Here is a 10,868-nt window from a genome sequence, read left to right on the forward strand (position 1 = left end):
ATCATATTAAGTGAAGTAAGCCAGACTCAAAGGAACTTAGGCTCAATGGTTTCCCTCATTTGTCATAATCAGTAGAAACCTTGGGCTCTCCTAGCAGAGAATTGCAATAGAGCAAAACCTTGATACAAAAGGCCATATAGTAGGATGCTAAATGAAAGGATCTCTAGGATATAGAAACATAAGCCATATAATGAGTTACATCCTACCTCATTGCTATTTTTACAACTGAAGCAAGTCTTCTAAGTTCAAGGTTCTTTCTACCAGACTATAGGGGTATCTCTTCCCCCACAAATTCTGGGGCCGTTTTTGTTGGTGAAGAAAATGTGTGCTTACTCTAAAATTATGTTGTTGCTTGAAATGCAACAAACTAGAATTCTATCATCAGACATTTAGAACATAACCATCTATTCCTCTGGAATAGTTCCCTTCAAGGTAAACATCCAAAACTCCTTCCAGCAAAAAGTCTTATCTAAGTCCATCATTTTTATTCAAGCAGATCTCATGTATCTCTGCTTTAAGCCATCACCCCTCATATTTCTCCTTTTGGAAGACGTATACATTCTACCAGATTGTGATGCTCACAGAATATTCTCCATACATTTTGTGCACTCTTTTTTTTAATTGTATTCTATTGTCAGGATAATGTATACAGGGGTTTCATTTATATTTGTTGGGTAATGAGTACATTACTTCTTGAACCTTGAAACCCTTTCTTATGTTTTGTCCCCTTTTCCCTCCCCCAACCTCTCCCAATCATCTTGTTTTCCCCCTTTCCTTCCCTATTTCAATTAAACAAATAAACCTATATACAATCTACCAGATAACAAAGTCAGATAGAGTAACTATGTGAGATTAACCATAAGTGGGAAAAAAGATAAAAGAAGTAACTTCACATATTACATTAAGAACAACAATCACAAATATAAACCTCTTGTTTCCATATCTTAGAGTTCATTTTGTTTAGTCTCATCCTGTATGACCATATGCACATAGCTTTTAAGTTATTGTGATCCTCTGTTAGGAGAATACTAAAAGTGTACTAATTATTACAAATAATTGATAGAGCTTATGCTCCTTTGGAACTGGCTTACTTCACTTAATATGATTTTTTCCAAGTCCTTTCATTTCCTTAGTAATGGGGCAATACCATTCTTTCTGATGGCAACATAGAATTCCATTGTGTGTAAGTACAATATCTTCTTCATCCATTCATCTACTGAGGGGCAGCTGGGTTGATTCCATATCTTGGCTATGTACTTCAATGAACATGGTTGTGCTAGTAGCTTTAGGATGCCCTTGTTTCTGGACATTTGGATAATTTCCAAGGAATAGGATTTCTGGGTTATAATGGAGCTCTATGTTTAGTCTTTTGAGGAACTGTCATACTTGTACACTCTTTTTTCCACTTGCCAACATATTACAACTCATGCATTTCAGCTTTAAACTAGAAAAAAATGAACCCAAACTCTCTCAAAGAGATCAGTCACCATACCATGTATCTTCTGTAATATATCCTTTTGAAATCATGACAAACAAAAAATGAGCTCATAATGAAGAAATCTTGAAGTACTGCTTGACACCCAATAGCATGAGAAGTGGGAAAAGCTTAAAGATCAAGGCAAATCTAGGTTTAAATCAAGTTCTCTATTCTAGTTATGTCACTTGGGGAAAATCATGGAACCCTTCTTTCTTTCCAGTTACTCATCTGGGAAAAGTCTCATATAGTTTTGTCAAGGATGAATGAATGTATACAATGGCCATGTATACTTGGCACATAGTCAGCACTCAGTTAAAGACTAGTGGCTTCATTGTTACTGGTGGTGCTATTATTTTTTATTGTGAGTCTTACCAATAAATGTCTACTTCTGAGACAAAAAAAGAGCTTTGTCCTTTTCTCTGATAGCTATCTTCATTTTCTTTCCCCTGTAGCCCACTCCATGGGGCCATCAGCAGGTTTCCTGGTACAATATATAAATAGTGGATATTGGAAACAGAGTGTTAATCTAGCCCAGTCTTTGTTCCAGCCTTCCCACTGGACTGCCTTCTAGATGGATGACTGGGGCAGAAATAAGAAGGCAATGTTCTTTCTTCATATCATACACCTAAGGGAATTTTTTAGTCTTCTGAGAACATTGAACTCTACCTCAAGCTCACTCACAATGAGAGAAATCATTCATGGGAAACATAGGAAGTCTCTTGAACTTCGGAACCAAACTGAGCCACAGATGCTTCTTCCTGTCTCACAATAATAGGAAAGAGACTGTTGAAAAATCATAATGGTAGGGTGGGGTTCAGGGTTGAGGGTTACTAACCACCCTAGCCTTTAAATAAGGTGGCCAGGTTGAAATCAGGCCATCATATCAAAAAAATTTCAACCCTACATGATCATTCTCTAAATAAGGGAACTTGTCATTATCTTATTAATCCTACCAGTCCAGCTTAAGAGTCAGTTTGGAGAGAAGCAAAATGTTGAAGATGAAGAATAAAGTTATTTAGAAGAAAATGTGAGGCAAGGCTGATTTTTTCCTTTTTAGTTAATCTGGTAGGCACGTGAAGAATGGCTTGCTGGCTCTCAAATGTAGCTTATTATTTGGCTGGTTATGCAAAAGTTGCTATTTTGAACTCCCTCTGAGTTTCCAGCTTTCTGATGGGAAGTTTAATAGCTCATTAAATGGCATCCACGCACAAATTTTTCTTTCTTCTGCCTCCCGTTCTGCTGTTTTTATGTGCGCTAAGGAATTTGGACATGTGCACTCACTTTAACAAATAATACTGAAAAAAAAGCCAGGATCAGCAAATGCATACACAAAAAGGTTACTTCTTAAGAATGTAACTTGAGTTCATTATGGCTATATGAACTAGTACTGAAATTGGCCATACCAGTTCCAAACTGTTTCCACATGCCTATCATTTACTATTTACAAGGGAGAAAACCCATCATTTCAAGATAACTTTCTAGGACCTACTATACATTAGACACTAGAGTCAGTGTTGTGTTTAAATTGTTAGATAGAATCATGTATCACTTTTATTCTTTACAAAATAGGACCAGGCTGAGAAACTTTGAGTGACTGACTAAGGTCACAGAATGCTCAGAAATACTTGATCCTTTATCCTCTGGTTCCCACTCCCAACTTCTCTTCCAAACAATAAACTTGTAGGCATGTGCAGCTTTGGATATTACATGATTCAATGCTTTTACTTTACTCGTGGGAAGAAAAAGCATTCTTCCCACAGTTACAATTTATAAACAGAAGAACACAGAGATGGGACCCATGTTCCCTGGCACCCAACCTATTACTCTTACCCATAAGATTTACTGCACAATTTATTTAGATTATCTCCAAAACTCATAGTTTTGTCTCAAAAGAATATGCCAGGGGGAAAATCTACTATGCTGTTAGGAAAACTCCTATTAGAATATAGAGGGAGAAAAAGTAAATTCTGATTATTAATAATGATGATAAGCAGTCACAAAGGACTTATGGTGTCCCAACAGGACTATTAATAATAATAGACTAAATTCAAACTAAAGGTAGATAAATGTATTTAAGGGACCACCAGACAAGACCATCATAGGATCCTGGAACACAGAAGCAAGTTATGATCTTAGGAAGGGCAGGGAATGGGAAAAGAGAGGAAGATGTGGAAGGATTTTTGTTTTATTTATTTGTATATACAATTATCTAGTGAGAGAATGACACGCTCTGGAAGTGGCGCTGTGGCTCCACGGGTAAGGTGATAGCCTTGAGCTGAAGAGCTCAGAGATAACTCCCAGACCCAGAGTTCAAGCCCCACGACTGACAAAGAAGAAGAAGAAGAAGAAGAAGAAGAAGAAGAAGAAGAAGAAGAAGAAGAAGAAGAAGAAGAGAGGAGGAGGAGGAGGAGGAGGAGGAGGAGGAGGAGGAGGAGGAGGAGGAGGAGGAGGAGGAGGAGGACACACTCTGATCATACTTACCTCCAAACTTACCTTTTATCTTGGTGACGTCAAAGTTTGGCCCATTGAAAGTTCTTATTGGACTGGTATTTCTGATTCTTCGCTTAGCTAACTCCTCTGCACACTTTAGAGTCAGAAGAAATGTCCATTTTCAAAGAAGCTCTCTCATTTCATTCTTAACCAGATCTCTCCTTTTTTTCCCTTTTTTTCCTTCTCATGACACTGGTATTGATTTGTCATTGCATTATTTATTTTTATAATGAACTACTTAATCTGCTCTATGGAAGGTAAGACATTGTCTATTTCACATTCTTACCTGGCACCTGGTAATAATAGCTTAATATATATTTATTGAGTGCATACATTGGCAACCTCTAGTGAAATTTTTCAGACATGGTTGGTATTAAGGTGTTTGTTCTGGTCTGCATTTAGAACTCAGGAAAGCCATCCCTTACTTGTCTTATTTATCTTTGTTATTCCTATGCTGCCTCATGTGGTCCCTAATGTTCAGTTGTGTTTATGGAAGAACCATCCCATAGAAAACTACATCTCAGAATTATGACCAATATCAAAGAACAGACATCTGACAGAGACTGCCCTACTCAACTTGACTAGAATTGTTCTCTGTCTCCATGCCTGCCTGCCTTGTTAAGAAGGCTAATATTACCTCTGCAGCTTTGTTTACTTTCCATTTGTGTTGGTGAATGTTATTTTAATTCAGATGTCATTAGCTCCCTGTGTCCTACACAGAGCTTCCAAAAATAGCAGCAGCCAATGTGACAATGGCTTCCATGGAGACTGGACGTCTTTGATACTTAAACATACATCATTGGAAAAGGGAATAAAATTAGCACTGGTAGCCTTGTTCCGCCCTCCTCCCACCCCCATCATCCTCTGGGGGAAAGTACTTCATTGTTTCAGTCTGAAGTTTAGAAATTGAAACAGTGGGAAGGGTAATAATGTCCTGAAGAAATTGGCATAGTATTTTTTCCAAAAGACTCTACCTGTGTTTATGATTAGCCTCCCACAGAGAGACTTTGAGGGAGTTGCAGGTGCAAGGAGCTGAAGTAAATAAATTACCAGTGGACTATGATGGGGATTTGTACCTGCTGCCCCAACTAGAGGACGGCCATCTCCTACAAGAGGGCTAAAGCTCAGATCTTCAACTCTATGTATCTGTAGGGCTGTAGCTCAGGGCTACTCACGTCCATCAGTATCTACATCACCTCTGGCCTCAACCTATAAGTCAGAACCTATAGTTTTATAAAGAATGCCCCCCACACTCCTGCCATTCACTTGTACACTTATCTTGGAAGCAAGATCTAGAAGAGAAAGAGCTACAGACAACTGCTGTGATTAATGAATCACAGGTGCCAACCCTCCCCTCCCTGAGTGCCAGTCAGCAAGAGACCATTAGGTCATCTGAAAACTATAGGCTTTTATCTTCCCAGGTGGTATCTCCACACCATGAGAACTAACAAAGTCCTGGTCCCAGACTGATGTCAACAGGAAAACTTCCAAGAGGATTTTGCAAATTCCAAATTGAGCAGTCTCCAATATACTAAGTTCTTCAGAGAGAAATGATAAATCGCATGTCTCTATGACAGAGTTGAGAGACATATGACATGAACTTAGTATTTATGACTGCAAAGATAAGAGAATAAATTCTTTGACACCTAATATTAGAACTAAATCTAAATAATTTCCCAGACCAGAAAACAGAAATATATCCACTGTTTACACCTATAGATTAGTTTATAGAGATCAGTAACTGGATCTCAGAGCCAAAGATACAGATAGAGAGAAGACCAATGTCAAGTATCTGGGAGGGAAAGAAATTCCTGTTATCATTCTTAGTATTAATAGGAATTTAGTTTTGTAGACCCAAGTTGAATATTGGAAGGATTAGAGATTTTGATTTTTTTACCAGTCCTGGGGCTTGTATTCAGGGCCTGAACACTGTCCTTGGGCTTTTACAAGGCTAGAGTTCTACCACTTGAGCCACAGAACCACTTCTGGCTTTTTGCTATGTATGTGGTACTGAGGAATCGAACCCGGGTCTTCCTGCATGCTAGGCAAGCACTCTACCACTAGGCCAAACTCCTGGCCTCAAGATTTAGATTGTTTTAAGTTCGTGCAAATTCTATTTTTAACATTAGATTCCAATGAATTTGATACCTTATCTCAAAACTACGTATTACCTCTTAATATGCTGTGGCCAGGCCACTGGTAAATTTGCACTAAAATATTCTAAAATATGACCAATAGCATAAGTATTCTGCTATTCTTGGGGAAAAAAACAACAAAAAGTGTAATAAAGAGATGGATGATTTCTGTGTGTAAAGCAGAGTTATCCTCTTGCAGGCGCACTTAAAAGGGAAAGTGAATTTCAAAGAGCATTGCAAAGGATGTTTGTGGAGTATATGGAAATGAAGAATTATGCATGAGACTGAGGAAGTGGAGCATCTGTTGACTTCAGACCTCTGAAAAATTCTTTAGAGTTCCCAGAAGAGTTTTCTCTGCCTAGGCAGTGGGGAAAATAGTGCCTGTTAAGTATATTTTCAGAGAGCAACAACTCTTTATCAATTTCCTAGTGTACTTTTTCCTACCAGAGTGAGGAATCATGTCTTCCACTAGCCTTACATGTACACACAAAAAAGATCCTTCCATTTGATACATAAATTCTCTCATCCTAATTAGCTTAATTTTATCTTCTGTTAAGGTTTTCAAGACAGTGTCTTAAATATTAAGGAGCATAAAGCATATTGAACATGGAGTTGGGTCTTATTCCTCTCAACCTACCTATGAGATTATTTAAATCTTAAAAAAATAAAAAGGAATATTTTTATTCTGTGGTATTACAACTTCATAAATAAGACAACAACTTCCCTGAAAGAAATCTGATTGGTACAATGGTACACATCTGTAATCCAAGCTATTTGGAAGGCAATGATAGAAGAATTGAAGTTCTAGTCCAGACAGGGCAAAAAAATAATGTGAGATCTAATCTCAAAGATCAAGCCAGATATTACAACAAGTCAGTAATTCCAGCTGTTCAGGAGAGAGAGGTGAGAATAACATGGTTTGTGGCTGACATTAGCAAAAGCCTATCTGAAAACTAACTGAAGCAAAAAAGGCTGAGGGTGTGGCTTAAGATGTAAAGCATTTGCCTAGAAAACATAAAGTCCTGTATTGAAAATCCAGTACTACAAGAAAAATATTTAATTTTGTGTTCTGTTTAAATATCCTCCACCACACCGTCACAGCTGTCTGGTGAGTTAATCGATGGGTCTACAGTGGGGTTCACAGGATTATTAGGGTTATTTGTGTCTATTTGTTTTTGATGCCATCCTGGGGTTTGAAGTCAGAGCCTGGACACTGTCCTTGAGCTTTATTTGCTCAGGGCTAGTGCTCTCCCACTTGAACCAAAGCTCCATATTTTTTGGGAGGGGGAGTAAATTGGAGATCAGAGTCTAATGGATTTTCCTAACTGGGCTGTATGAACCATTATCCTCAGATCTTAGAGTGGCTAGGATTTACAAGTATGAGCCACCAGTACCTGGCTTAGGTATCAATGTTTTTTAAGAGCTTGTCAAAATGATGCTTCAAAGTAGGCAGGGGAAATGCAACTGGTTTGGTTTAGAAAGTTGAGGCTTATAGAGACTGCCTTTCCCAGAGCAGTATACCTGTAGCTGTAACTCACATCTGTTGACTCCTATGCCTGTGTAAAACTGCGTCATCTGTTTCTAGAAGAGTTTTTCTCTGAGTCCTATATCATATGTTGATATGAGCAGTGATAACCAAAGGATTGTTTTATGAATAAGGATTTTTAAACAACCACTTTATAAATGACCTCCTGTACCTCACCTACACCAATTTATTAATGACAGGGGGAGAAGGGCATACACAGATTTACTAAAACAGATGAAATGTAGCTCCACATCTGCAAGGTTCTTGGTAGTCATGGCTGCTCTCCAAGGTGCTGAAACAGGAAAGAGTGATGTCTTTAAAAGTGTATCTGGCTGGCTCCCTGTCCTATATGGAGGATAGCACTATAATGTATTTTCATTCACACATTTATAACCATGTTCTAAGAGGTTACTGTAACACATAGAAATAAATCAGAAGCAATGTTTTCTCCAACGGTGGTGTATTGAATTCCTGAATAAATACAGGATAGCTTCAAAGAAAAAATTTTTTTTTCTAGGCTTAGCAAAATGTTTGCATGTAGGAGCTGAAACATACATGGGAAAAAATAGTGTCCATCCAATTTTGTGGAGTTGGGAAATATTTTTCTTTAGGTGGAGAGTCAGTCAAATAAAATATGATACATAGTCAACGAGGTAGATAAGAAGTGAAATTATCCAAAACCAGTTTTGAAACTAAGTTTTCTATTTTTAAAAAAATACCACATTTGGTGAATAAGTTCTGCAATGAACTGTTTTGGGTGATTATATACAACTTTGAGGTGTAACGTTTCTCTCAACCTGCCAGTGAAATAGCGGGCTGAAGGGAAAAGGACTTAGGAAGAAAATGGGCTTGATGCACACCATGGAGATGCTATTTCCAACTCACTTTTCTGAAACCATTTCCTACTTACCTCAATATTTCTCAGTAACTTAACCATATTGTGTAATCCTTCCAATACATATCAGTCAATTAGAATGGCAGGACCTGCTTCAGAAAGTGGTGACAAGAATTGTATTTAATAAGGTGCATGGTTCACATTTCCCACAGCTGGTCCCATAGTCACTCCATATAAAGCTTCTTTCCTTCCGTGGGTTTCAGAACAACTTCCTGTCTATGCTTCCAGATGTGACAGACTGGAATCTCAGTGCTTCCTTTTACATACAACATATCTATTTTTCATATACACTTTCATCTGTGTCATTCCAAAATTGCTGTAGTGTATTTTGAGATGTCCTCTCATTTCATCCATTAAGATTAAACATCCTTTAATTACAATGTTCAAAGCTGAATATTTAAGGGATATCTGAATGTGTATATAATAAGAAATACCAACCAACCTCTTGACCCTCCTACCCTTGGTCCAGCAGAAGAACCCACTAGTTGAGGCTGGCAGTCCTCTTGGGTTTATTTCCCCTAGGAATTGGTTTGATGAATGGAAAATGATGTGCTAGGGCAGCCACACAAGATGCCAAAAGGAAAGAAGACCAAAGGGAAGAAGGTGTCCCCAGATGCTGCTGTCATGAAAATGCAGGAGGCCAAGAAAGTAGTAAATCCTCTGTTTGAAAAAGGCCCGAGAACTTTGGCATTGGACAAGACATCCAGCCCAAAAGGGACCTCACCCATTACGTCAAATGGCCCCGCTGCATCCAGCCACAACAACAAAGGGAAATCCTCTACTAGCAGCTGAAAGTGCCTCCTACAATCAAGCAGTTTACCCAGGACTCAGACCACCAGACAGCTACACAGCTTTTTAAGTTGGCCCACAAGTACAGGCCAGAGACAAAGCAGGAGAAGAAGTAGACACTGTTGGCCCAAGCTGAGTAGAAAGCTGCTGGCAAAGCACATGTCCCCACTAAGAGACTGCCAGTCCTTCGAGCAAGGGTGAGCACAGTTCCTACCTTGGTGGAGAACAAACAAGATGGCTCAGCTTGTGTTGATCGCACATGACGTGGACCCCATTGAGCCGGTTGTATTCTCGCTGCCCTGTGCCACAAGACACATCCGCATCCCCTACTGCATCATTAAGAGGAAGGCCAGGCTGGGGCGACTCGTCTACAAGAAGACACGCACCACTGTTGCCTTTATCCTAGTCAACTTGGAAGACAAAGGATGAATGGTGAAGCTGATGGAAGCTATCAGAACCAATGACAATGACAGATACGATGAGATTTGTTGTCACTGGGGAGGCAATGTTCTGGGTCCAAAATCTGTGGCTCGAATTGCAAAGCTGAAAACAGAAAAGGTCAAGGAAGGTCAAGCTAGGTTAAGTATGCAATGTTGATTTCTCTGTACATGTATATTTTCCTCCAGTGGGGGGGAATATAGCAATAAACAAACAACATAAGGATCACTTCCTTTGGGGGAGTTTACACCTTAGCTAGAAAGAAAGAGATAAATATGTAATGACTTCTGTGTCAGGTTGGGATAGTCACAAAGGAAAAATTAAATAAGGCAACGAGTGGGAAACCTGCCGACTAGGAGTGAGACAGCGTTTTTATGCATGGTGGTCATAACTCACAGAGAAAGAGGTATCTGAGGAAAGATGTAAGAGTATAGTAAAGTGAGTTGTGCAGGTCTCTAGGGCAAAAGCAATATAGGTAGTAAGACTGGAAAGTGCAAAGGTCCTGAGGCAACACTATGCTTTGGTGAGTTTGAGGAACTGGAGGACTAAGTGGGTTGGGAAGAATGAGTGAGCTACAAAATAAAAAAAATTCAATAGATGAGGTTAGAGTGGGAGCTCGGGTCAGACCATGCAAAGCTTTGAAAGGTATCAAAAGGACTTGGAGTTTATCTCTGGGTAAGATGGGAGCCAATAAAACATTTTCAGCAGAGAACATCCTGTCTTGTATTTTAGAATCACTCTGGCTCCCATGTTTCTGTGTAATACAATGCAAATAAATATGTACATATAGTGCTCTTTGTGAACATATGTGCTGTGAACTTGAAGTCACTATGCCCCCCATTCAAAAAGGTACTCCCCCACCCCACAATGTGATGGTACTTAAAAGTGGAGCCTTCAGGAAGTAATTCAGTAAGAGACCAGAGCTGGACATCAGTGACTTCTGACTGTGGTACTACCTACTCGGGAGGTTGAGATCCAAAAGATTGAGGTTCAAAGCCAATCTGGGCACAAAGTTCAACAGGCATCTATCTTTAATTAGCAAAAACTAAGACTAGAGTCATGACTCAAGTGGTAAAGCACCAGACAGACAAGCAAACCAAGAGCCAAAATAAGTAGGAA

General features: G+C 39.1%; 1 pseudogene; it reads left to right on the forward strand.

Moving 5' to 3' along the window:
* The first annotated feature begins 9,086 nt into the window (after nt 1-9,086).
* LOC150066665 (large ribosomal subunit protein eL8 pseudogene) lies at nt 9,087-9,908 on the forward strand (annotated as a pseudogene).
* Nucleotides 9,909-10,868: the final 960 nt, after the last annotated feature.

This window comes from Megascapheus bottae, chromosome 2, assembly GCF_031878675.1.
Source record: "Megascapheus bottae isolate mThoBot1 chromosome 2, mThoBot2.hap1, whole genome shotgun sequence".
NCBI classification, from domain to species: domain Eukaryota; kingdom Metazoa; phylum Chordata; class Mammalia; order Rodentia; family Geomyidae; genus Megascapheus; species Megascapheus bottae.